The sequence below is a fragment of the Hyla sarda genome, unplaced genomic scaffold (assembly GCF_029499605.1).
Source record: "Hyla sarda isolate aHylSar1 unplaced genomic scaffold, aHylSar1.hap1 scaffold_492, whole genome shotgun sequence".
Taxonomy (NCBI): Eukaryota; Metazoa; Chordata; class Amphibia; order Anura; family Hylidae; genus Hyla; species Hyla sarda.
Genome location: NW_026610503.1, coordinates 102,732 through 126,697, shown reverse-complemented (window position 1 = coordinate 126,697; position 23,966 = coordinate 102,732). Strand labels below are relative to the sequence as shown.

At 44.7% G+C, this 23,966-nt stretch overlaps 7 non-coding genes and 1 pseudogene across 7 annotated transcripts; all 8 read right to left on the bottom strand.

The window, feature by feature from the left end:
• Positions 1 to 2,356: 2,356 nt before the first annotated feature.
• On the bottom strand, positions 2,357 to 2,565 carry LOC130337153 (U2 spliceosomal RNA; annotated as a pseudogene).
• Positions 2,566 to 9,742: 7,177 nt separating this feature from the next.
• LOC130337198 (U2 spliceosomal RNA) lies at positions 9,743 to 9,933 on the bottom strand. The gene has a single exon (XR_008878138.1). It is a non-coding gene; the product is annotated as a U2 spliceosomal RNA (small nuclear RNA).
• Positions 9,934 to 12,019: 2,086 nt separating this feature from the next.
• On the bottom strand, positions 12,020 to 12,210 carry LOC130337197 (U2 spliceosomal RNA). Its single transcript, XR_008878137.1, has one exon. It is a non-coding gene; the product is annotated as a U2 spliceosomal RNA (small nuclear RNA).
• A 2,079-nt stretch (positions 12,211 to 14,289) lies between these two features.
• Positions 14,290 to 14,480, bottom strand: LOC130337143 (U2 spliceosomal RNA). Its single transcript, XR_008878096.1, has one exon. It is a non-coding gene; the product is annotated as a U2 spliceosomal RNA (small nuclear RNA).
• Positions 14,481 to 16,566: 2,086 nt separating this feature from the next.
• Positions 16,567 to 16,757, bottom strand: LOC130337196 (U2 spliceosomal RNA). The gene has a single exon (XR_008878136.1). It is a non-coding gene; the product is annotated as a U2 spliceosomal RNA (small nuclear RNA).
• A 2,093-nt stretch (positions 16,758 to 18,850) lies between these two features.
• LOC130337195 (U2 spliceosomal RNA) lies at positions 18,851 to 19,041 on the bottom strand. The gene has a single exon (XR_008878135.1). It is a non-coding gene; the product is annotated as a U2 spliceosomal RNA (small nuclear RNA).
• Positions 19,042 to 21,138: 2,097 nt separating this feature from the next.
• Positions 21,139 to 21,329, bottom strand: LOC130337194 (U2 spliceosomal RNA). Its single transcript, XR_008878134.1, has one exon. It is a non-coding gene; the product is annotated as a U2 spliceosomal RNA (small nuclear RNA).
• Positions 21,330 to 23,421: 2,092 nt separating this feature from the next.
• On the bottom strand, positions 23,422 to 23,612 carry LOC130337192 (U2 spliceosomal RNA). Its single transcript, XR_008878132.1, has one exon. It is a non-coding gene; the product is annotated as a U2 spliceosomal RNA (small nuclear RNA).
• Positions 23,613 to 23,966: the final 354 nt, after the last annotated feature.

Sequence of the window (23,966 nt, the reverse complement as noted above, 5' to 3'; positions counted from 1 at the left end):
TCTCTTGACAAAAAATTCCAAAGTCATCTTCTCCTTTTTCTCCTCATCCACTTCAATACGGAAGGTGTTCTTAATCCGAGTTTCAGTATGCGCAGCAAACCTAAGGGTCGCCATGGGGGATCGCCTTCCCGTTCTTTGTAAGTCCTCCTCCTATAGCAGCATGAGGCTTAAGACGGCTAAAAAACCGCCGATGCCTCAAGGCCGAAGGTTCGACGAACTCAGAGCCCCTTGACAAGATACAAGATCTTAGCCAAAAGGCCGAGAAGCGATAACCGTGAAAGGGGCGGGCCCAACAAGGTGCCCTTCATGGGCACTATCACTGCTTGCTGTCAGGGAGGCTGCCAGACAATTTTCCATGCACACTCTGGGCTGGGGGGCAGTCAACCACCAGTACACACAGCAGAACCTAAACCCATACCATTATTGCTAAGCAGCAAGACAGGGGCCCATTGCACTCCCACGGGGCCTTTTTAAATGCAATCCATAACCCGGATTTGCCAGGAACCCTTCTTACTCCTCCTACTTGCATGTGACACTGGGCTTAGGATCTGCATAGGAAACACACACACAAGCACACACCTACCTTTGTTGCCTGCAGATGCCTCCTTGGCTGTCCCCAAACGGTATCAAACCAACACCCACGGGAAGCTGTAAGCATAGAGGACATGCCTGCACCCCATTGGACTTACCTGTGTGGGTTAAACCCGGGTTATTTGACAACCTATGGCGGTGATGGTTCTGCTCAGGCAGAGCAGTGCTGATGCTCCTCATAAAGCTGTCGCTGCTGTGAAGGTTCTAGGTGACATCACAAATCCCTATGGTTACATACACAACAAAGCTGGGTTGTTGTTGTTTACACTCTGCAAGGCCTGTGGAAGTGAGTGACATCATAGCACTGTAGTTCTGAGGGTTCTAGATGGATGCAACAATCTCCTGTTGCTTCTATGAAGGCCATAATAGACGACATCACCAAACAGCTCCATAGTCACATACACAGCAAAGGAGAGATGTTGTTTACACCTAGTGATGTCAGTGGTATTGAGTGACATCACAGCACAGTGCTAAGGCTCCTGGGCCTGGACACAGCAGCGGCTGCAATATCTCAACGGAGAATACGTTTATATATATGTGTGTGTGTGCGCGTATATATATATATATATATATATATATATATATATATATTTCTCCGCCGAAATCACTTTTAAACCCATTTCCACCTTTTTTTCCCTTCTCTTCCTCTTACTTTTTTTTCACGTTTTTTTACGTTTTTCTCCTTTTCGCCTCTTTTCTGGGCGTATTATTCTTCTTTTTCTTCTTTTTTTTCGTCTAATGCATACCCCATCAGTGCAGCAATGCTTATTCAATACCGCCAGCAGATGGAGACACTGGGGGATAATTTTCTAAGGATTTATACTGATTTTTCCTGTCTGAATTTGTCGCACAGAAAGTTGCAGGCCAAATATGTGTGACATTTCTGCGACTTTAGCTTCTAGAGCATTTTTACAACATTATACATAGGTGCTGAATACATAAAAAGCGACTGTTCAGCGACAGACAAGTCGCATCGGCTGAAAGTAGGCCAGAATGTCAGTCCATGTTGGAGCAGGTTTAGATACAGTCTAAAGTATAGATCTCAAAGTCTGTGCACAGAATTTAGCAAGGGCCTCGCACCTTCTGATGCATCAGGTAGGTGCACAATAGCATAGCCTAACCCTCTGTACTTTGGTCTATATTGATGCGGGACATAGACAGCCAGCTGATGACCAATCCATTAGTGCAATGGATGGCTGGAAGCATTTGTCTTTGCCTTTGCAATACCACAGAAGCAATGCATGGTCAATGTACAGCAATGACACACCTGTGTGAACAGCCAGGAGACCCCCCCCCCCCCCCATGTTATGTTACATAGTTACATAGTTAGTACGGTCGAAAAAAGACATATGTCCATCAAGTTCAACCAGGGAATTAAGGGGTAGGGGTGTGGCGCGATATTGGGGAAGGGATGAGATTTTATATTTCTTCATAAGCATTAATCTTATTTTGTCAATTAGGAACATTCAGCACCCACCCGCTATCAAGGCAGCTGCCTATCATGTCATGCCCTACCTGCACAGGTGTGCTGGCTACTCAAATGATCCAATTAAGGAGGCCATTTAGTCAGCAGCAGCAGAAGTCCTGTGCCTGGACGCTCCAACAGCGGCCAGACACAAGCAGAAGCAGAAGCAGCAGAAGCAGCAGCAGCACCACCTTTTGTTTTTTGGCTGCAGCAGCAGCAAGGCCCACAGGGCTGGCTAGCTGGCTAGCCAGCAAGCAGGTAGCAATGAAAGTAGGAATCTTTCTTTTTAACCCTGTAAGGGGGTGGTGCACTGTACCCGAAGATACTGCCATATCGGGTCAATGCATAGGGCGACGGAAGCAAGCTTCGAAATCGGCCCCCGTTCTCAAAAATCCATTTAATATATGGTCCCCAGATAGGGGACGTATCAGATATTAAACTGATAAGAACAGATTTTTTTTTTTTTTTTCCTTTTTTTTTCCTCAGTTACAGACTATTGTTCAAGCGATCATCAGGTCACCTACCAAAACTCATCACTTCTAAACAAAGTCTGAAAAAACATCATGCGGAAAAATATCTCAATAAGAAAACTATAAGAGAAGCACAAATTCAAAACCTTGATCAGGATACTTACAACTTTCTCCATTCCTTGTATCTCCAAATCTTTTCAGCCTCTTCATCTCCCATTCTCTTCTTGTCAAATAGAAAAATAATAAACAACCTTCCAAAAAAAAGTCTCTTCAACTCCCTTGGAGAAATACACACATTTTTAAAAACAAGCAGGTTTCTAGAATCCCATAAAACTTCTTTAAAAACAGAAAATACAATCCAGCTTTCATGTGTGTCCTCTCTCCTGCTAAAATCCTGACCAATAAAAATCTTCTCAAAATTAAAATCAACATATCCCGTGATTGCAGAAAAAAACCTCTGTAGAAGCATAAAAAATTCTCTTGCATAAAAACAGTTCCAAAATAAGTGCACTGTATCCTCCCTGCCTCCACAACCCTCTCTTGGACATTTCTCGCTCACTCTTATTCCTCGTCCATTCAGGAAAGCTCTGGTTGGGAGGCAGCCATGAAAAGTCATCCAGTTTACATCTCTCTGTCTATTCGATAATCCTCTAACATTAAAAAGATTCCAGATCTTCACAGACTGAGCAGTAGTGCAGAATGGTACTTCATATAATCTTTCATTTTTTCTTATTTCATTTTCAATTTTCTTTTTCTCAGGTTTTCCCAGGGAACTCAAACCAAATTGATCACTGAAAGACCTGAGAACCACATAGAAGGTAGGTATAACTTGCGCTATTGGTCTCCTCAGATCCTTCTCACACCAGCCCCATTTGGAAAACAACCATCCTGCCAAATACCTGCTCATGTCTGCCACCCAATTATTGCACTGAGACACTTTATAAATTAAAAGAAAGTAATGAGTCTTTAAAAACAGATTAATATCCGGGAAATTATATCCGCCTTTCTTCACGCTCTTCATCACTTCCTCCCTCTTCATCTTTTCCATCTTTGAACCCCAGAAAAAAATAAACAACTTCCTTGTCATCCTTCTGGTCCATAATTTGCCGGGTGGGAAAACCATTGCAGTATATAATAGTAGTGGCAAAATTACTGCCTTTAAAATCAGAACTTTACCTTTAAGGGACAAGTTTCTCAATTTCCAAAAAGATAATTTCTTCTCTATCTTCTCCTCCAACTTCTCATAACTTTTCCCTCCTTTTAGATTTTTTTCAAAAACAACCCCTAACACTTCAATATCTTCCTTCTCATCCACGCCATCCACCACCACTTTTCCTTGCTTTCCAAAATTACTCAATTGGCACTTCCCCCAATTGACTTTCATACCAGCAATACAACAAAAAATCTTTACATGCAAATTCACTCTGTTAAGATCAGCTTGGGAAGTGCAAGTAAAAACCACATCATCCATGTAACTTAAAACCTTCAAATTCCTTCCATTACTTCCCGGGATAAAAACACCACTCACACATTTGTCCTTCTGTACATTTTTGAGCAAGGCCTCAATGACACAAATGAATAAAATTGGGGAGAGTGGGCATCCCTGTCGTACTCCTGATAAAATATTAAAACCCGGCCCCACATGTCCATTGACTAAAATCTGACTTGTTGCCCCATAATAAAAACTTTTAATCACAAACAGTAGCTTCTCAGGAATACCCATATGCTTTAAAACCATAAACATAAAATCATGAGCAACTCTGTCATAAGCTTTTTCAAAATCAATGGATTCCACAAAAAGTGCATTCTTATTAAAATTACTATAATAAATAGAGTCTCTTAAAACTAATAAATTATCAGTTATTCTCCTATTTGGCACTGCACAAACTTGGTATTCTCCAACAAGGTGCTCAACTATGTCACTCATCCTGTTCGCCACAATCTTTGCAATGATCTTATAATCTGTATTCAATAATGTGATCGGCCTCCAATTTTTCAAATCTCTTTCATCACCTTTCTTATGTATCAAGGTAATAACTCCTTTCTTCATAGACTCCGCTAAAATACCTGAGTTAAAAACATATTGCACCACCCGTGTAAAATCTTGCTTTAAAATATGCCAAAAAACTGAATAAAACTCAAAGGGGAGGCCATCACAGCCCGGTGTCTTCCCTTTCGCTGTCTTGTCCAGAGCCTGCTTGATCTCCCCTTCACAAACTTCCTCAATTAAAAATGCACTTTTTCCTTCAGGGACATTATTCTCTAAAATATTACAATAATCATTCATCTCCGTCTCACTGGCTCTGCTCTTATTACTAAAAAGTGTTTCATAAAATCTGCCAATCTCCTTCACCATCTCATCACCAACAACTTCCCCTGTAGGAGTTAAAACAGACTTAAAAACACCCCTAGCATTAAAACATTTTTTAAAGAAATATCTTGTACATTGTTCATTTTCCTCCAAATGTTGAACTTTGGATTTAAAAACAATATTTCTACCTCTTTCCAACAACCTGTTCTTCATCTCAATTTTCACCTTCTCAATTTCCTCCTCCACCTCCACACCAACATGTTTAAACTTAAAGAGAGTTTCTAAACGTGAGATAAGCCTTTCATAACCCCTCCTCTTTTCTTGTGCCCTCCTTATGCAAATGAACTTAAAATACTTAGCAAACTCACTTTTTGCCCAATCCCACCAAGCTAAAACATTACTAAAAACAGATTGTTTAGAAGTACAAGATAAAAAAAAATCTTTAAAACCGGCCATTACTTCTTCATCTTCTAATAGACTTACATTTAATTTCCAGAGCCCTCTACCAAAATGAAAGGACTCTGCAATACTTATTTCTGCCGACACCATCTTATGATCTGAGAAAGTTGACATCATTTGATTGCACCGGACCACCTTAATCCCCTCAGAGACAAGAATGTAATCAATCCGGGATTTACAGCGGCCACTATCTGATATATAGGTGTATCTTTCATCAGTGCTAACCATCAGTCCCACATCAGAATAATGTAAGTCTTGAATAATTTGGTTTAAAACATTTGAAGTAATATCAGTTCTAACCTTAGCAGAGCTCTCACGATCATTGACGGATCTAATGCAGTTAAAATCACCAACAATAATAGTACCATCACGACCAGGAATAAAAAGTTTAAGAGACTCTAAAAATAACACACGTGCCTGTTTTTCTGCTGGCGCATATACATTAAAAACTCTCATTCTCTGGCCTAAAAACTCAAAATTTAAAACCATACAACGACCTGGTACTAAAACTTGGCAATTTAAAACTTTAATGTCCCTGTTACACAATAAAATCCCCACACCTTCATTTTTATTCTCTGTGCATGTAGACCAAAAAGACTGCCCTCTCTTCCATTCATCTACATAAGGTGCAGACTTAATTGCACACTCCTGTAAACAAAATATATCTCCCTTCACATTCTCCAAAAAATCAAAAACTGCTGCTCTTCTGATGGTTGTTCCTATACTCCGAACATTAAGAGTAGCCACAACCAATGCCATTAAAAAGGAAAGAAGGCAATCCATTTTCTTAACATCCATTTTAACTAGAAGTTAGTATTCTGACCTTCAACCTTCCTTAGCAGCATCCCATAGCAATCAGGCGACCCCACTTGAGAGTCCCTGTCCATCATTTCCTCACCTCCATACACAGGATCCGTCTGATCCCCTGACCAACTCCCTTTCTTACACCTTTTACTTTTACCTTGAAAGCCTCCATTTGCATCTTCATCTTCATCTTCCCCCTCCTCCTCCTCCTTCTCCTCCTCTTCAGATGTTACATTCTCCTCCCCACTAATCACCCTCTGCCCAGGTGTTAGGGATCTCTCACTCTCATTCTCCTGAAACTCCATCCCCTCCTCCTCCCCCACCACTGGGTTTGGGCATTCAAAATCCTCAATTGTTTCTTCACATGGGGGAACCTCCCTACACACAGTCTCCACACTCTCCACCACTTTCTCTTTTTTCCCTTTACGTGCTTTCTTCTTACTGACCTCAGTAAACTCTTCACCAACACCAGTCTCCTCACAATGCACACCAGTGGAGTCACCCTCCTCCCCTTTTCCAGATTTTTCCTGAGTATTCATGTGCTGCACTGTCACACCTGCTGCACTCCCTTTTACAGAGTTCTCGTCAATCACCTGAGTCACCTCAGCATTCACACCAAAAACACGTGGAAATGGCCTTTCTCCTCTTTCCTCTCTTCTATTTCCTGCTGCGTCAGCATAGCTCATTTTCTTTCTATACCATAAACTGCATCCTCTAGCCAAATGCTCCTCACTACCACAGATATCACACGTTTTCTTCTCAGTACATTCACCCGAGTTGTGACCTGATTTCCCACAATTCCTGCAGCATACTCCTTGCTCAGGGCAAGACTCCTGTACATGTCCATAAGCGTGACAACGTCTACAGTACTGCAACTGTCCTTCATAAAAACAAAAACCTCTTTCTCCTCCAATAGAAAATACCTGTGGTATACTCTTCCTTCCCTCTTCCATTCCTTCGTCCTTTTTAAATTTTACAACAAATTTCCTTTTACAATTAAAGTACAAATGTCTGTTCTTGAGTCTTCCAAGAAATTTAACTTCATCACAATATCGGTACAAAAAATTGGTCACCATCTCATCCGAAACCTTCGGGTTGTACATATGGACTATAACAACCTTAGACATATTCATGAATAATGGTTCCACTTTCACCTTACTCATTATAGCTGGCTCATTCCTCCTCTTCATCACTTCTAAGTCCATGTAGACCCTCTGGCAAACCTCAGAATCATAAAAGGTTATATCGTAAATCCCTTGCCTAGGGAAATCTTGCATAGCGATTACATGCCATACCTGAAGGTACTGGAGCTTGCGAAGAATCTCCAGCACAACTTGATCCAATCCAATCGTCCCCCGGTGTTCGCCAGGAACGTAAATCCGCACCGTATCCTCGAGTCCTCTCTCCACTCATTTTTGCAGGTTAAGATACCCACTATCGCAACCCAGTAACAATCCAGGGCCCCCCCGCAAAAGAGGGCCCCGATCACCACCCCTTCCGACTCCTACCCTGCCCGGTAACCGCACAGGATCGAAGCCAAAAGACCGAGAAGCGATAACCGTGAAAGGGGCGGGCCCAACAAGGTGCCCTTCATGGGCACTATCACTGCTTGCTGTCAGGGAGGCTGCCAGACAATTTTCCATGCACACTCTGGGCTGGGGGGCAGTCAACCACCAGTACACACAGCAGAACCTAAACCCATACCATTATTGCTAAGCAGCAAGACAGGGGCCCATTGCACTCCCACGGGGCCTTTTTAAATGCAATCCATAACCCGGATTTGCCAGGAACCCTTCTTACTCCTCCTACTTGCATGTGACACTGGGCTTAGGATCTGCATAGGAAACACACACACAAGCACACACCTACCTTTGTTGCCTGCAGATGCCTCCTTGGCTGTCCCCAAACGGTATCAAACCAACACCCACGGGAAGCTGTAAGCATAGAGGACATGCCTGCACCCCATTGGACTTACCTGTGTGGGTTAAACCCGGGTTATTTGACAACCTATGGCGGTGATGGTTCTGCTCAGGCAGAGCAGTGCTGATGCTCCTCATAAAGCTGTCGCTGCTGTGAAGGTTCTAGGTGACATCACAAATCCCTATGGTTACATACACAACAAAGCTGGGTTGTTGTTGTTTACACTCTGCAAGGCCTGTGGAAGTGAGTGACATCATAGCACTGTAGTTCTGAGGGTTCTAGATGGATGCAACAATCTCCTGTTGCTTCTATGAAGGCCATAATAGACGACATCACCAAACAGCTCCATAGTCACATACACAGCAAAGGAGAGATGTTGTTTACACCTAGTGATGTCAGTGGTATTGAGTGACATCACAGCACAGTGCTAAGGCTCCTGGGCCTGGACACAGCAGCGGCTGCAATATCTCAACGGAGAATACGTTTATATATATGTGTGTGTGTGCGCGTATATATATATATATATATATATATATATATATATATATATATTTCTCCGCCGAAATCACTTTTAAACCCATTTCCACCTTTTTTTCCCTTCTCTTCCTCTTACTTTTTTTTCAAGTTTTTTTACGTTTTTCTCCTTTTCGCCTCTTTTCTGGGCGTATTATTCTTCTTTTTCTTCTTTTTTTTCGTCTAATGCATACCCCATCAGTGCAGCAATGCTTATTCAATACCGCCAGCAGATGGAGACACTGGGGGATAATTTTCTAAGGATTTATACTGATTTTTCCTGTCTGAATTTGTCGCACAGAAAGTTGCAGGCCAAATATGTGTGACATTTCTGCGACTTTAGCTTCTAGAGCATTTTTACAACATTATACATAGGTGCTGAATACATAAAAAGCGACTGTTCAGCGACAGACAAGTCGCATCGGCTGAAAGTAGGCCAGAATGTCAGTCCATGTTGGAGCAGGTTTAGATACAGTCTAAAGTATAGATCTCAAAGTCTGTGCACAGAATTTAGCAAGGGCCTCGCACCTTCTGATGCATCAGGTAGGTGCACAATAGCATAGCCTAACCCTCTGTACTTTGGTCTATATTGATGCGGGACATAGACAGCCAGCTGATGACCAATCCATTAGTGCAATGGATGGCTGGAAGCATTTGTCTTTGCCTTTGCAATACCACAGAAGCAATGCATGGTCAATGTACAGCAATGACACACCTGTGTGAACAGCCAGGAGACCCCCCCCCCCATGTTATGTTACATAGTTACATAGTTAGTACGGTCGAAAAAAGACATATGTCCATCAAGTTCAACCAGGGAATTAAGGGGTAGGGGTGTGGCGCGATATTGGGGAAGGGATGAGATTTTATATTTCTTCATAAGCATTAATCTTATTTTGTCAATTAGGAACATTCAGCACCCACCCGCTATCAAGGCAGCTGCCTATCATGTCATGCCCTACCTGCACAGGTGTGCTGGCTACTCAAATGATCCAATTAAGGAGGCCATTTAGTCAGCAGCAGCAGAAGTCCTGTGCCTGGACGCTCCAACAGCGGCCAGACACAAGCAGAAGCAGAAGCAGCAGAAGCAGCAGCAGCACCACCTTTTGTTTTTTGGCTGCAGCAGCAGCAAGGCCCACAGGGCTGGCTAGCTGGCTAGCCAGCAAGCAGGTAGCAATGAAAGTAGGAATCTTTCTTTTTAACCCTGTAAGGGGGTGGTGCACTGTACCCGAAGATACTGCCATATCGGGTCAATGCATAGGGCGACGGAAGCAAGCTTCGAAATCGGCCCCCGTTCTCAAAAATCCATTTAATATATGGTCCCCAGATAGGGGACGTATCAGATATTAAACTGATAAGAACAGATACTACACTTGATCTTAGCCAAAAGGCCGAGAAGCGATAACCGTGAAAGGGGCGGGCCCAACAAGGTGCCCTTCATGGGCACTATCACTGCTTGCTGTCAGGGAGGCTGCCAGACAATTTTCCATGCACACTCTGGGCTGGGGGGCAGTCAACCACCAGTACACACAGCAGAACCTAAACCCATACCATTATTGCTAAGCAGCAAGACAGGGGCCCATTGCACTCCCACGGGGCCTTTTTAAATGCAATCCATAACCCGGATTTGCCAGGAACCCTTCTTACTCCTCCTACTTGCATGTGACACTGGGCTTAGGATCTGCATAGGAAACACACACACAAGCACACACCTACCTTTGTTGCCTGCAGATGCCTCCTTGGCTGTCCCCAAACGGTATCAAACCAACACCCACGGGAAGCTGTAAGCATAGAGGACATGCCTGCACCCCATTGGACTTACCTGTGTGGGTTAAACCCGGGTTATTTGACAACCTATGGCGGTGATGGTTCTGCTCAGGCAGAGCAGTGCTGATGCTCCTCATAAAGCTGTCGCTGCTGTGAAGGTTCTAGGTGACATCACAAATCCCTATGGTTACATACACAACAAAGCTGGGTTGTTGTTGTTTACACTCTGCAAGGCCTGTGGAAGTGAGTGACATCATAGCACTGTAGTTCTGAGGGTTCTAGATGGATGCAACAATCTCCTGTTGCTTCTATGAAGGCCATAATAGACGACATCACCAAACAGCTCCATAGTCACATACACAGCAAAGGAGAGATGTTGTTTACACCTAGTGATGTCAGTGGTATTGAGTGACATCACAGCACAGTGCTAAGGCTCCTGGGCCTGGACACAGCAGCGGCTGCAATATCTCAACGGAGAATACGTTTATATATATGTGTGTGTGTGCGCGTATATATATATATATATATATATATATATATATATATATATTTCTCCGCCGAAATCACTTTTAAACCCATTTCCACCTTTTTTTCCCTTCTCTTCCTCTTACTTTTTTTTCACGTTTTTTTACGTTTTTCTCCTTTTCGCCTCTTTTCTGGGCGTATTATTCTTCTTTTTCTTCTTTTTTTTCGTCTAATGCATACCCCATCAGTGCAGCAATGCTTATTCAATACCGCCAGCAGATGGAGACACTGGGGGATAATTTTCTAAGGATTTATACTGATTTTTCCTGTCTGAATTTGTCGCACAGAAAGTTGCAGGCCAAATATGTGTGACATTTCTGCGACTTTAGCTTCTAGAGCATTTTTACAACATTATACATAGGTGCTGAATACATAAAAAGCGACTGTTCAGCGACAGACAAGTCGCATCGGCTGAAAGTAGGCCAGAATGTCAGTCCATGTTGGAGCAGGTTTAGATACAGTCTAAAGCATAGATCTCAAAGTCTGTGCACAGAATTTAGCAAGGGCCTCGCACCTTCTGATGCATCAGGTAGGTGCACAATAGCATAGCCTAACCCTCTGTACTTTGGTCTATATTGATGCGGGACATAGACAGCCAGCTGATGACCAATCCATTAGTGCAATGGATGGCTGGAAGCATTTGTCTTTGCCTTTGCAATACCACAGAAGCAATGCATGGTCAATGTACAGCAATGACACACCTGTGTGAACAGCCAGGAGACCCCCCCCCCCCCATGTTATGTTACATAGTTACATAGTTAGTACGGTCGAAAAAAGACATATGTCCATCAAGTTCAACCAGGGAATTAAGGGGTAGGGGTGTGGCGCGATATTGGGGAAGGGATGAGATTTTATATTTCTTCATAAGCATTAATCTTATTTTGTCAATTAGGAACATTCAGCACCCACCCGCTATCAAGGCAGCTGCCTATCATGTCATGCCCTACCTGCACAGGTGTGCTGGCTACTCAAATGATCCAATTAAGGAGGCCATTTAGTCAGCAGCAGCAGAAGTCCTGTGCCTGGACGCTCCAACAGCGGCCAGACACAAGCAGAAGCAGAAGCAGCAGAAGCAGCAGCAGCACCACCTTTTGTTTTTTGGCTGCAGCAGCAGCAAGGCCCACAGGGCTGGCTAGCTGGCTAGCCAGCAAGCAGGTAGCAATGAAAGTAGGAATCTTTCTTTTTAACCCTGTAAGGGGGTGGTGCACTGTACCCGAAGATACTGCCATATCGGGTCAATGCATAGGGCGACGGAAGCAAGCTTCGAAATCGGCCCCCGTTCTCAAAAATCCATTTAATATATGGTCCCCAGATAGGGGACGTATCAGATATTAAACTGATAAGAACAGATACTACACTTGATCTTAGCCAAAAGGCCGAGAAGCGATAACCGTGAAAGGGGCGGGCCCAACAAGGTGCCCTTCATGGGCACTATCACTGCTTGCTGTCAGGGAGGCTGCCAGACAATTTTCCATGCACACTCTGGGCTGGGGGGCAGTCAACCACCAGTACACACAGCAGAACCTAAACCCATACCATTATTGCTAAGCAGCAAGACAGGGGCCCATTGCACTCCCACGGGGCCTTTTTAAATGCAATCCATAACCCGGATTTGCCAGGAACCCTTCTTACTCCTCCTACTTGCATGTGACACTGGGCTTAGGATCTGCATAGGAAACACACACACAAGCACACACCTACCTTTGTTGCCTGCAGATGCCTCCTTGGCTGTCCCCAAACGGTATCAAACCAACACCCACGGGAAGCTGTAAGCATAGAGGACATGCCTGCACCCCATTGGACTTACCTGTGTGGGTTAAACCCGGGTTATTTGACAACCTATGGCGGTGATGGTTCTGCTCAGGCAGAGCAGTGCTGATGCTCCTCATAAAGCTGTCGCTGCTGTGAAGGTTCTAGGTGACATCACAAATCCCTATGGTTACATACACAACAAAGCTGGGTTGTTGTTGTTTACACTCTGCAAGGCCTGTGGAAGTGAGTGACATCATAGCACTGTAGTTCTGAGGGTTCTAGATGGATGCAACAATCTCCTGTTGCTTCTATGAAGGCCATAATAGACGACATCACCAAACAGCTCCATAGTCACATACACAGCAAAGGAGAGATGTTGTTTACACCTAGTGATGTCAGTGGTATTGAGTGACATCACAGCACAGTGCTAAGGCTCCTGGGCCTGGACACAGCAGCGGCTGCAATATCTCAACGGAGAATACGTTTATATATATGTGTGTGTGTGCGCGTATATATATATATATATATATATATATATATATATATATATTTCTCCGCCGAAATCACTTTTAAACCCATTTCCACCTTTTTTTCCCTTCTCTTCCTCTTACTTTTTTTTCACGTTTTTTTACGTTTTTCTCCTTTTCGCCTCTTTTCTGGGCGTATTATTCTTCTTTTTCTTCTTTTTTTTCGTCTAATGCATACCCCATCAGTGCAGCAATGCTTATTCAATACCGCCAGCAGATGGAGACACTGGGGGATAATTTTCTAAGGATTTATACTGATTTTTCCTGTCTGAATTTGTCGCACAGAAAGTTGCAGGCCAAATATGTGTGACATTTCTGCGACTTTAGCTTCTAGAGCATTTTTACAACATTATACATAGGTGCTGAATACATAAAAAGCGACTGTTCAGCGACAGACAAGTCGCATCGGCTGAAAGTAGGCCAGAATGTCAGTCCATGTTGGAGCAGGTTTAGATACAGTCTAAAGCATAGATCTCAAAGTCTGTGCACAGAATTTAGCAAGGGCCTCGCACCTTCTGATGCATCAGGTAGGTGCACAATAGCATAGCCTAACCCTCTGTACTTTGGTCTATATTGATGCGGGACATAGACAGCCAGCTGATGACCAATCCATTAGTGCAATGGATGGCTGGAAGCATTTGTCTTTGCCTTTGCAATACCACAGAAGCAATGCATGGTCAATGTACAGCAATGACACACCTGTGTGAACAGCCAGGAGACCCCCCCCCCCCCCCATGTTATGTTACATAGTTACATAGTTAGTACGGTCGAAAAAAGACATATGTCCATCAAGTTCAACCAGGGAATTAAGGGGTAGGGGTGTGGCGCGATATTGGGGAAGGGATGAGATTTTATATTTCTTCATAAGCATTAATCTTATTTTGTCAATTAGGAACATTCAGCACCCACCCGCTATCAAGGCAGCTGCCTATCATGTCATGCCCTACCTGCACAGGTGTGCTGGCTACTCAAATGATCCAATTAAGGAGGCCATTTAGTCAGCAGCAGCAGAAGTCCTGTGCCTGGACGCTCCAACAGCGGCCAGACACAAGCAGAAGCAGAAGCAGCAGAAGCACCACCTTTTGTTTATTGGCTGCAGCAGCAGCAAGGCCCACAGGGCTGGCTAGCTGGCTAGCCAGCAAGCAGGTAGCAATGAAAGTAGGAATCTTTCTTTTTAACCCTGTAAGGGGGTGGTGCACTGTACCCGAAGATACTGCCATATCGGGTCAATGCATAGGGCGACGGAAGCAAGCTTCGAAATCGGCCCCCGTTCTCAAAAATCCATTTAATATATGGTCTCCAGATAGGGGACGTATCAGATATTAAACTGATAAGAACAGATACTACACTTGATCTTAGCCAAAAGGCCGAGAAGCGATAACCGTGAAAGGGGCGGGCCCAACAAGGTGCCCTTCATGGGCACTATCACTGCTTGCTGTCAGGGAGGCTGCCAGACAATTTTCCATGCACACTCTGGGCTGGGGGGCAGTCAACCACCAGTACACACAGCAGAACCTAAACCCATACCATTATTGCTAAGCAGCAAGACAGGGGCCCATTGCACTCCCACGGGGCCTTTTTAAATGCAATCCATAACCCGGATTTGCCAGGAACCCTTCTTACTCCTCCTACTTGCATGTGACACTGGGCTTAGGATCTGCATAGGAAACACACACACAAGCACACACCTACCTTTGTTGCCTGCAGATGCCTCCTTGGCTGTCCCCAAACGGTATCAAACCAACACCCACGGGAAGCTGTAAGCATAGAGGACATGCCTGCACCCCATTGGACTTACCTGTGTGGGTTAAACCCGGGTTATTTGACAACCTATGGCGGTGATGGTTCTGCTCAGGCAGAGCAGTGCTGATGCTCCTCATAAAGCTGTCGCTGCTGTGAAGGTTCTAGGTGACATCACAAATCCCTATGGTTACATACACAACAAAGCTGGGTTGTTGTTGTTTACACTCTGCAAGGCCTGTGGAAGTGAGTGACATCATAGCACTGTAGTTCTGAGGGTTCTAGATGGATGCAACAATCTCCTGTTGCTTCTATGAAGGCCATAATAGACGACATCACCAAACAGCTCCATAGTCACATACACAGCAAAGGAGAGATGTTGTTTACACCTAGTGATGTCAGTGGTATTGAGTGACATCACAGCACAGTGCTAAGGCTCCTGGGCCTGGACACAGCAGCGGCTGCAATATCTCAACGGAGAATACGTTTATATATATGTGTGTGTGTGCGCGTATATATATATATATATATATATATATATATATATATATATTTCTCCGCCGAAATCACTTTTAAACCCATTTCCACCTTTTTTTCCCTTCTCTTCCTCTTACTTTTTTTTCACGTTTTTTTACGTTTTTCTCCTTTTCGCCTCTTTTCTGGGCGTATTATTCTTCTTTTTCTTCTTTTTTTTCGTCTAATGCATACCCCATCAGTGCAGCAATGCTTATTCAATACCGCCAGCAGATGGAGACACTGGGGGATAATTTTCTAAGGATTTATACTGATTTTTCCTGTCTGAATTTGTCGCACAGAAAGTTGCAGGCCAAATATGTGTGACATTTCTGCGACTTTAGCTTCTAGAGCATTTTTACAACATTATACATAGGTGCTGAATACATAAAAAGCGACTGTTCAGCGACAGACAAGTCGCATCGGCTGAAAGTAGGCCAGAATGTCAGTCCATGTTGGAGCAGGTTTAGATACAGTCTAAAGTATAGATCTCAAAGTCTGTGCACAGAATTTAGCAAGGGCCTCGCACCTTCTGATGCATCAGGTAGGTGCACAATAGCATAGCCTAACCCTCTGTACTTTGGTCTATATTGATGCGGGACATAGACAGCCAGCTGATGACCAATCCATTAGTGCAATGGATGGCTGGAAGCATTTGTCTTTGCCTTTGCAATACCACAGAAGCAATGCATGGTCAATGTACAGCAATGACACACCTGTGTGAACAGCCAGGAGACCCCCCCCCCCCCATGTTATGTTACATAGTTACATAGTTAGTACGGTCGAAAAAAGACATATGTCCATCAAGTTCAACCAGGGAATTAAGGGGTAGGGGTGTGGCGCGATATTGGGGAAGGGATGAGATTTTATATTTCTTCATAAGCATTAATCTTATTTTGTCAATTAGGAACATTCAGCACCCACCCGCTATCAAGGCAGCTGCCTATCATGTCATGCCCTACCTGCACAGGTGTGCTGGCTACTCAAATGATCCAATTAAGGAGGCCATTTAGTCAGCAGCAGCAGAAGTCCTGTGCCTGGACGCTCCAACAGCGGCCAGACACAAGCAGAAGCAGAAGCAGCAGAAGCAGCAGCAGCACCACCTTTTGTTTTTTGGCTGCAGCAGCAGCAAGGCCCACAGGGCTGGCTAGCTGGCTAGCCAGCAAGCAGGTAGCAATGAAAGTAGGAATCTTTCTTTTTAACCCTGTAAGGGGGTGGTGCACTGTACCCGAAGATACTGCCATATCGGGTCAATGCATAGGGCGACGGAAGCAAGCTTCGAAATCGGCCCCCGTTCTCAAAAATCCATTTAATATATGGTCCCCAGATAGGGGACGTATCAGATATTAAACTGATAAGAACAGATACTACACTTGATCTTAGCCAAAAGGCCGAGAAGCGATAACCGTGAAAGGGGCGGGCCCAACAAGGTGCCCTTCATGGGCACTATCACTGCTTGCTGTCAGGGAGGCTGCCAGACAATTTTCCATGCACACTCTGGGCTGGGGGGCAGTCAACCACCAGTACACACAGCAGAACCTAAACCCATACCATTATTGCTAAGCAGCAAGACAGGGGCCCATTGCACTCCCACGGGGCCTTTTTAAATGCAATCCATAACCCGGATTTGCCAGGAACCCTTCTTACTCCTCCTACTTGCATGTGACACTGGGCTTAGGATCTGCATAGGAAACACACACACAAGCACACACCTACCTTTGTTGCCTGCAGATGCCTCCTTGGCTGTCCCCAAACGGTATCAAACCAACACCCACGGGAAGCTGTAAGCATAGAGGACATGCCTGCACCCCATTGGACTTACCTGTGTGGGTTAAACCCGGGTTATTTGACAACCTATGGCGGTGATGGTTCTGCTCAGGCAGAGCAGTGCTGATGCTCCTCATAAAGCTGTCGCTGCTGTGAAGGTTCTAGGTGACATCACAAATCCCTATGGTTACATACACAACAAAGCTGGGTTGTTGTTGTTTACACTCTGCAAGGCCTGTGGAAGTGAGTGACATCATAGCACTGTAGTTCTGAGGGTTCTAGATGGATGCAACAATCTCCTGTTGCTTCTATGAAGGCCATAATAGACGACATCACCAAACAGCTCCATAGTCACATACACAGCAAAGGAGAGATGTTGTTTACACCTAGTGATGTCAGTGGTATTGAGTGACATCACAGCACAGTGCTAAGGCTCCTGGGCCTGGACACAGCAGCGGCTGCAATATCTCAACGGAGAATACGTTTATATATATGTGTGTGTGTGCGCGTATATATATATATATATATATATATATATATATATATATATATATATTTCTCCGCCGAAATCACTTTTAAACCCATTTCCACCTTTTTTTCCCTTCTCTTCCTCTTACTTTTTTTTCACGTTTTTTTACGTTTTTCTCCTTTTCGCCTCTTTTCTGGGCGTATTATTCTTCTTTTTCTTCTTTTTTTTCGTCTAATGCATACCCCATCAGTGCAGCAATGCTTAATCAATACCGCCAGCAGATGGAGACACTGGGGGATAATTTTCTAAGGATTTATACTGATTTTTCCTGTCTGAATTTGTCGCACAGAAAGTTGCAGGCCAAATATGTGTGACATTTCTGCGACTTTAGCTTCTAGAGCATTTTTACAACATTATACATAGGTGCTGAATACATAAAAAGCGACTGTTCAGCGACAGACAAGTCGCATCGGCTGAAAGTAGGCCAGAATGTCAGTCCATGTTGGAGCAGGTTTAGATACAGTCTAAAGTATAGATCTCAAAGTCTGTGCACAGAATTTAGCAAGGGCCTCGCACCTTCTGATGCATCAGGTAGGTGCACAATAGCATAGCCTAACCCTCTGTACTTTGGTCTATATTGATGCGGGACATAGACAGCCAGCTGATGACCAATCCATTAGTGCAATGGATGGCTGGAAGCATTTGTCTTTGCCTTTGCAATACCACAGAAGCAATGCATGGTCAATGTACAGCAATGACACACCTGTGTGAACAGCCAGGAGACCCCCCCCCCCCCCATGTTATGTTACATAGTTACATAGTTAGTACGGTCGAAAAAAGACATATGTCCATCAAGTTCAACCAGGGAATTAAGGGGTAGGGGTGTGGCGCGATATTGGGGAAGGGATGAGATTTTATATTTCTTCATAAGCATTAATCTTATTTTGTCAATTAGGAACATTCAGCACCCACCCGCTATCAAGGCAGCTGCCTATCATGTCATGCCCTACCTGCACAGGTGTGCTGGCTACTCAAATGATCCAATTAAGGAGGCCATTTAGTCAGCAGCAGCAGAAGTCCTGTGCCTGGACGCTCCAACAGCGGCCAGACACAAGCAGAAGCAGAAGCAGCAGAAGCAGCAGCAGCACCACCTTTTGTTTTTTGGCTGCAGCAGCAGCAAGGCCCACAGGGCTGGCTAGCTGGCTAGCCAGCAAGCAGGTAGCAATGAAAGTAGGAATCTTTCTTTTTAACCCTGTAAGGGGGTGGTGCACTGTACCCGAAGATACTGCCATATCGGGTCAATGCATAGGGCGACGGAAGCAAGCTTCGAAATCGGCCCCCGTTCTCAAAAATCCATTTAATATATGGTCCCCAGATAGGGGACGTATCAGATATTAAACTGATAAGAACAGATACTACACTTGATCTTAGCCAAAAGGCCGAGAAGCGATAACCGTGAAAGGGGCGGGCCCAACAAGGTGCCCTTCATGGGCACTATCACTGCTTGCTGTCAGGGAGGCTGCCAGACAATTTTCCATGCACACTCTGGGCTGGGGGGCAGTCAACCACCAGTACACACAGCAGAACCTAAACCCATACCATTATTGCTAAGCAGCAAGACAGGGGCCCATTGCACTCCCACGGGGCCTTTTTAAATGCAATCCATAACCCGGATTTGCCAGGAACCCTTCTTACTCCTCCTACTTGCATGTGACACTGGGCTTAGGATCTGCATAGGAAACACACACACAAGCACACACCTACCTTTGTTGCCTGCAGATGCCTCCTTGGCTGTCCCCAAACGGTATCAAACCAACACCCACGGGAAGCTGTAAGCATAGAGGACATGCCTGCACCCCATTGGACTTACCTGTGTGGGTTAAACCCGGGTTATTTGACAACCTATGGCGGTGATGGTTCTGCTCAGGCAGAGCAGTGCTGATGCTCCTCATAAAGCTGTCGCTGCTGTGAAGGTTCTAGGTGACATCACAAATCCCTATGGTTACATACACAACAAAGCTGGGTTGTTGTTGTTTACACTCTGCAAGGCCTGTGGAAGTGAGTGACATCATAGCACTGTAGTTCTGAGGGTTCTAGATGGATGCAACAATCTCCTGTTGCTTCTATGAAGGCCATAATAGACGACATCACCAAACAGCTCCATAGTCACATACACAGCAAAGGAGAGATGTTGTTTACACCTAGTGATGTCAGTGGTATTGAGTGACATCACAGCACAGTGCTAAGGCTCCTGGGCCTGGACACAGCAGCGGCTGCAATATCTCAACGGAGAATACGTTTATATATATGTGTGTGTGTGCGCGTATATATATATATATATATATATATATATATATATATATATATATATATTTCTCCGCCGAAATCACTTTTAAACCCATTTCCACCTTTTTTTCCCTTCTCTTCCTCTTACTTTTTTTTCACGTTTTTTTACGTTTTTCTCCTTTTCGCCTCTTTTCTGGGCGTATTATTCTTCTTTTTCTTCTTTTTTTTCGTCTAATGCATACCCCATCAGTGCAGCAATGCTTATTCAATACCGCCAGCAGATGGAGACACTGGGGGATAATTTTCTAAGGATTTATACTGATTTTTCCTGTCTGAATTTGTCGCACAGAAAGTTGCAGGCCAAATATGTGTGACATTTCTGCGACTTTAGCTTCTAGAGCATTTTTACAACATTATACATAGGTGCTGAATACATAAAAAGCGACTGTTCAGCGACAGACAAGTCGCATCGGCTGAAAGTAGGCCAGAATGTCAGTCCATGTTGGAGCAGGTTTAGATACAGTCTAAAGTATAGATCTCAAAGTCTGTGCACAGAATTTAGCAAGGGCCTCGCACCTTCTGATGCATCAGGTAGGTGCACAATAGCATAGCCTAACCCTCTGTACTTTGGTCTATATTGATGCGGGACATAGACAGCCAGCTGATGACCAATCCATTAGTGCAATGGATGGCTGGAAGCATTTGTCTTTGCCTTTGCAATACCACAGAAGCAATGCATGGTCAATGTACAGCAATGACACACCTGTGTGAACAGCCAGGAGACCCCCCCCCCCCCCCCATGTTATGTTACATAGTTACATAGTTAGTACGGTCGAAAAAAGACATATGTCCATCAAGTTCAACCAGGGAATTAAGGGGTAGGGGTGTGGCGCGATATTGGGGAAGGGATGAGATTTTATATTTCTTCATAAGCATTAATCTTATTTTGTCAATTAGGAACATTCAGCACCCACCCGCTATCAAGGCAGCTGCCTATCATGTCATGCCCTACCTGCACAGGTGTGCTGGCTACTCAAATGATCCAATTAAGGAGGCCATTTAGTCAGCAGCAGCAGAAGTCCTGTGCCTGGACGCTCCAACAGCGGCCAGACACAAGCAGAAGCAGAAGCAGCAGAAGCAGCAGCAGCACCACCTTTTGTTTTTTGGCTGCAGCAGCAGCAAGGCCCACAGGGCTGGCTAGCTGGCTAGCCAGCAAGCAGGTAGCAATGAAAGTAGGAATCTTTCTTTTTAACCCTGTAAGGGGGTGGTGCACTGTACCCGAAGATACTGCCATATCGGGTCAATGCATAGGGCGACGGAAGCAAGCTTCGAAATCGGCCCCCGTTCTCAAAAATCCATTTAATATATGGTCCCCAGATAGGGGACGTATCAGATATTAAACTGATAAGAACAGATACTACACTTGATCTTAGCCAAAAGGCCGAGAAGCGATAACCGTGAAAGGGGCGGGCCCAACAAGGTGCCCTTCATGGGCACTATCACTGCTTGCTGTCAGGGAGGCTGCCAGACAATTTTCCATGCACACTCTGGGCTGGGGGGCAGTCAACCACCAGTACACACAGCAGAACCTAAACCCATACCATTATTGCTAAGCAGCAAGACAGGGGCCCATTGCACTCCCACGGGGCCTTTTTAAATGCAATCCATAACCCGGATTTGCCAGGAACCCTTCTTACTCCTCCTACTTGCATGTGACACTGGGCTTAGGATCTGCATAGGAAACACACACACAAGCACACACCTACCTTTGTTGCCTGCAGATGCCTCCTTGGCTGTCCCCAAACGGTATCAAACCAACACCCACGGGAAGCTGTAAGCATAGAGGACATGCCTGCACCCCATTGGACTTACCTGTGTGGGTTAAACCCGGGTTATTTGACAACCTATGGCGGTGATGGTTCTGCTCAGGCAGAGCAGTGCTGATGCTCCTCATAAAGCTGTCGCTGCTGTGAAGGTTCTAGGTGACATCACAAATCCCTATGGTTACATACACAACAAAGCTGGGTTGTTGTTGTTTACACTCTGCAAGGCCTGTGGAAGTGAGTGACATCATAGCACTGTAGTTCTGAGGGTTCTAGATGGATGCAACAATCTCCTGTTGCTTCTATGAAGGCCATAATAGACGACATCACCAAACAGCTCCATAGTCACATACACAGCAAAGGAGAGATGTTGTTTACACCTAGTGATGTCAGTGGTATTGAGTGACATCACAGCACAGTGCTAAGGCTCCTGGGCCTGGACACAGCAGCGGCTGCAATATCTCAACGGAGAATACGTTTATATATATGTGTGTGTGTGCGCGTATATATATATATATATATATATATATATATATATATATATATATATTTCTCCGCCGAAATCACTTTTAAACCCATTTCCACCTTTTTTTCCCTTCTCTTCCTCTTACTTTTTTTCACGTTTTTTTACGTTTTTCTCCTTTTCGCCTCTTTTCTGGGCGTATTATTCTTCTTTTTCTTCTTTTTTTTCGTCTAATGCATACCCCATCAGTGCAGCAATGCTTAATCAATACCGCCAGCAGATGGAGACACTGGGGGATAATTTTCTAAGGATTTATACTGATTTTTCCTGTCTGAATTTGTCGCACAGAAAGTTGCAGGCCAAATATGTGTGACATTTCTGCGACTTTAGCTTCTAGAGCATTTTTACAACATTATACATAGGTGCTGAATACATAAAAAGCGACTGTTCAGCGACAGACAAGTCGCATCGGCTGAAAGTAGGCCAGAATGTCAGTCCATGTTGGAGCAGGTTTAGATACAGTCTAAAGTATAGATCTCAAAGTCTGTGCACAGAATTTAGCAAGGGCCTCGCACCTTCTGATGCATCAGGTAGGTGCACAATAGCATAGCCTAACCCTCTGTACTTTGGTCTATATTGATGCGGGACATAGACAGCCAGCTGATGACCAATCCATTAGTGCAATGGATGGCTGGAAGCATTTGTCTTTGCCTTTGCAATACCACAGAAGCAATGCATGGTCAATGTACAGCAATGACACACCTGTGTGAACAGCCAGGAGACCCCCCCCCCCCCCATGTTATGTTACATAGTTACATAGTTAGTACGGTCGAAAAAAGACATATGTCCATCAAGTTCAACCAGGGAATTAAGGGGTAGGGGTGTGGCGCGATATTGGGGAAGGGATGAGATTTTATATTTCTTCATAAGCATTAATCTTATTTTGTCAATTAGGAACATTCAGCACCCACCCGCTATCAAGGCAGCTGCCTATCATGTCATGCCCTACCTGCACAGGTGTGCTGGCTACTCAAATGATCCAATTAAGGAGGCCATTTAGTCAGCAGCAGCAGAAGTCCTGTGCCTGGACGCTCCAACAGCGGCCAGACACAAGCAGAAGCAGAAGCAGCAGAAGCAGCAGCAGCACCACCTTTTGTTTTTTGGCTGCAGCAGCAGCAAGGCCCACAGGGCTGGCTAGCTGGCTAGCCAGCAAGCAGGTAGCAATGAAAGTAGGAATCTTTCTTTTTAACCCTGTAAGGGGGTGGTGCACTGTACCCGAAGATACTGCCATATCGGGTCAATGCATAGGGCGACGGAAGCAAGCTTCGAAATCGGCCCCCGTTCTCAAAAATCCATTTAATATATGGTCCCCAGATAGGGGACGTATCAGATATTAAACTGATAAGAACAGATACTACACTTGATCTTAGCCAAAAGGCCGAGAAGCGATAACCGTGAAAGGGGCGGGCCCAACAAGGTGCCCTTCATGGGCACTATCACTGCTTGCTGTCAGGGAGGCTGCCAGACAATTTTCCATGCACACTCTGGGCTGGGGGGCAGTCAACCACCAGTACACACAGCAGAACCTAAACCCATACCATTATTGCTAAGCAGCAAGACAGGGGCCCATTGCACTCCCACGGGGCCTTTTTAAATGCAATCCATAACCCGGATTTGCCAGGAACCCTTCTTACTCCTCCTACTTGCATGTGACACTGGGCTTAGGATCTGCATAGGAAACACACACACAAGCACACACCTACCTTTGTTGCCTGCAGATGCCTCCTTGGCTGTCCCCAAACGG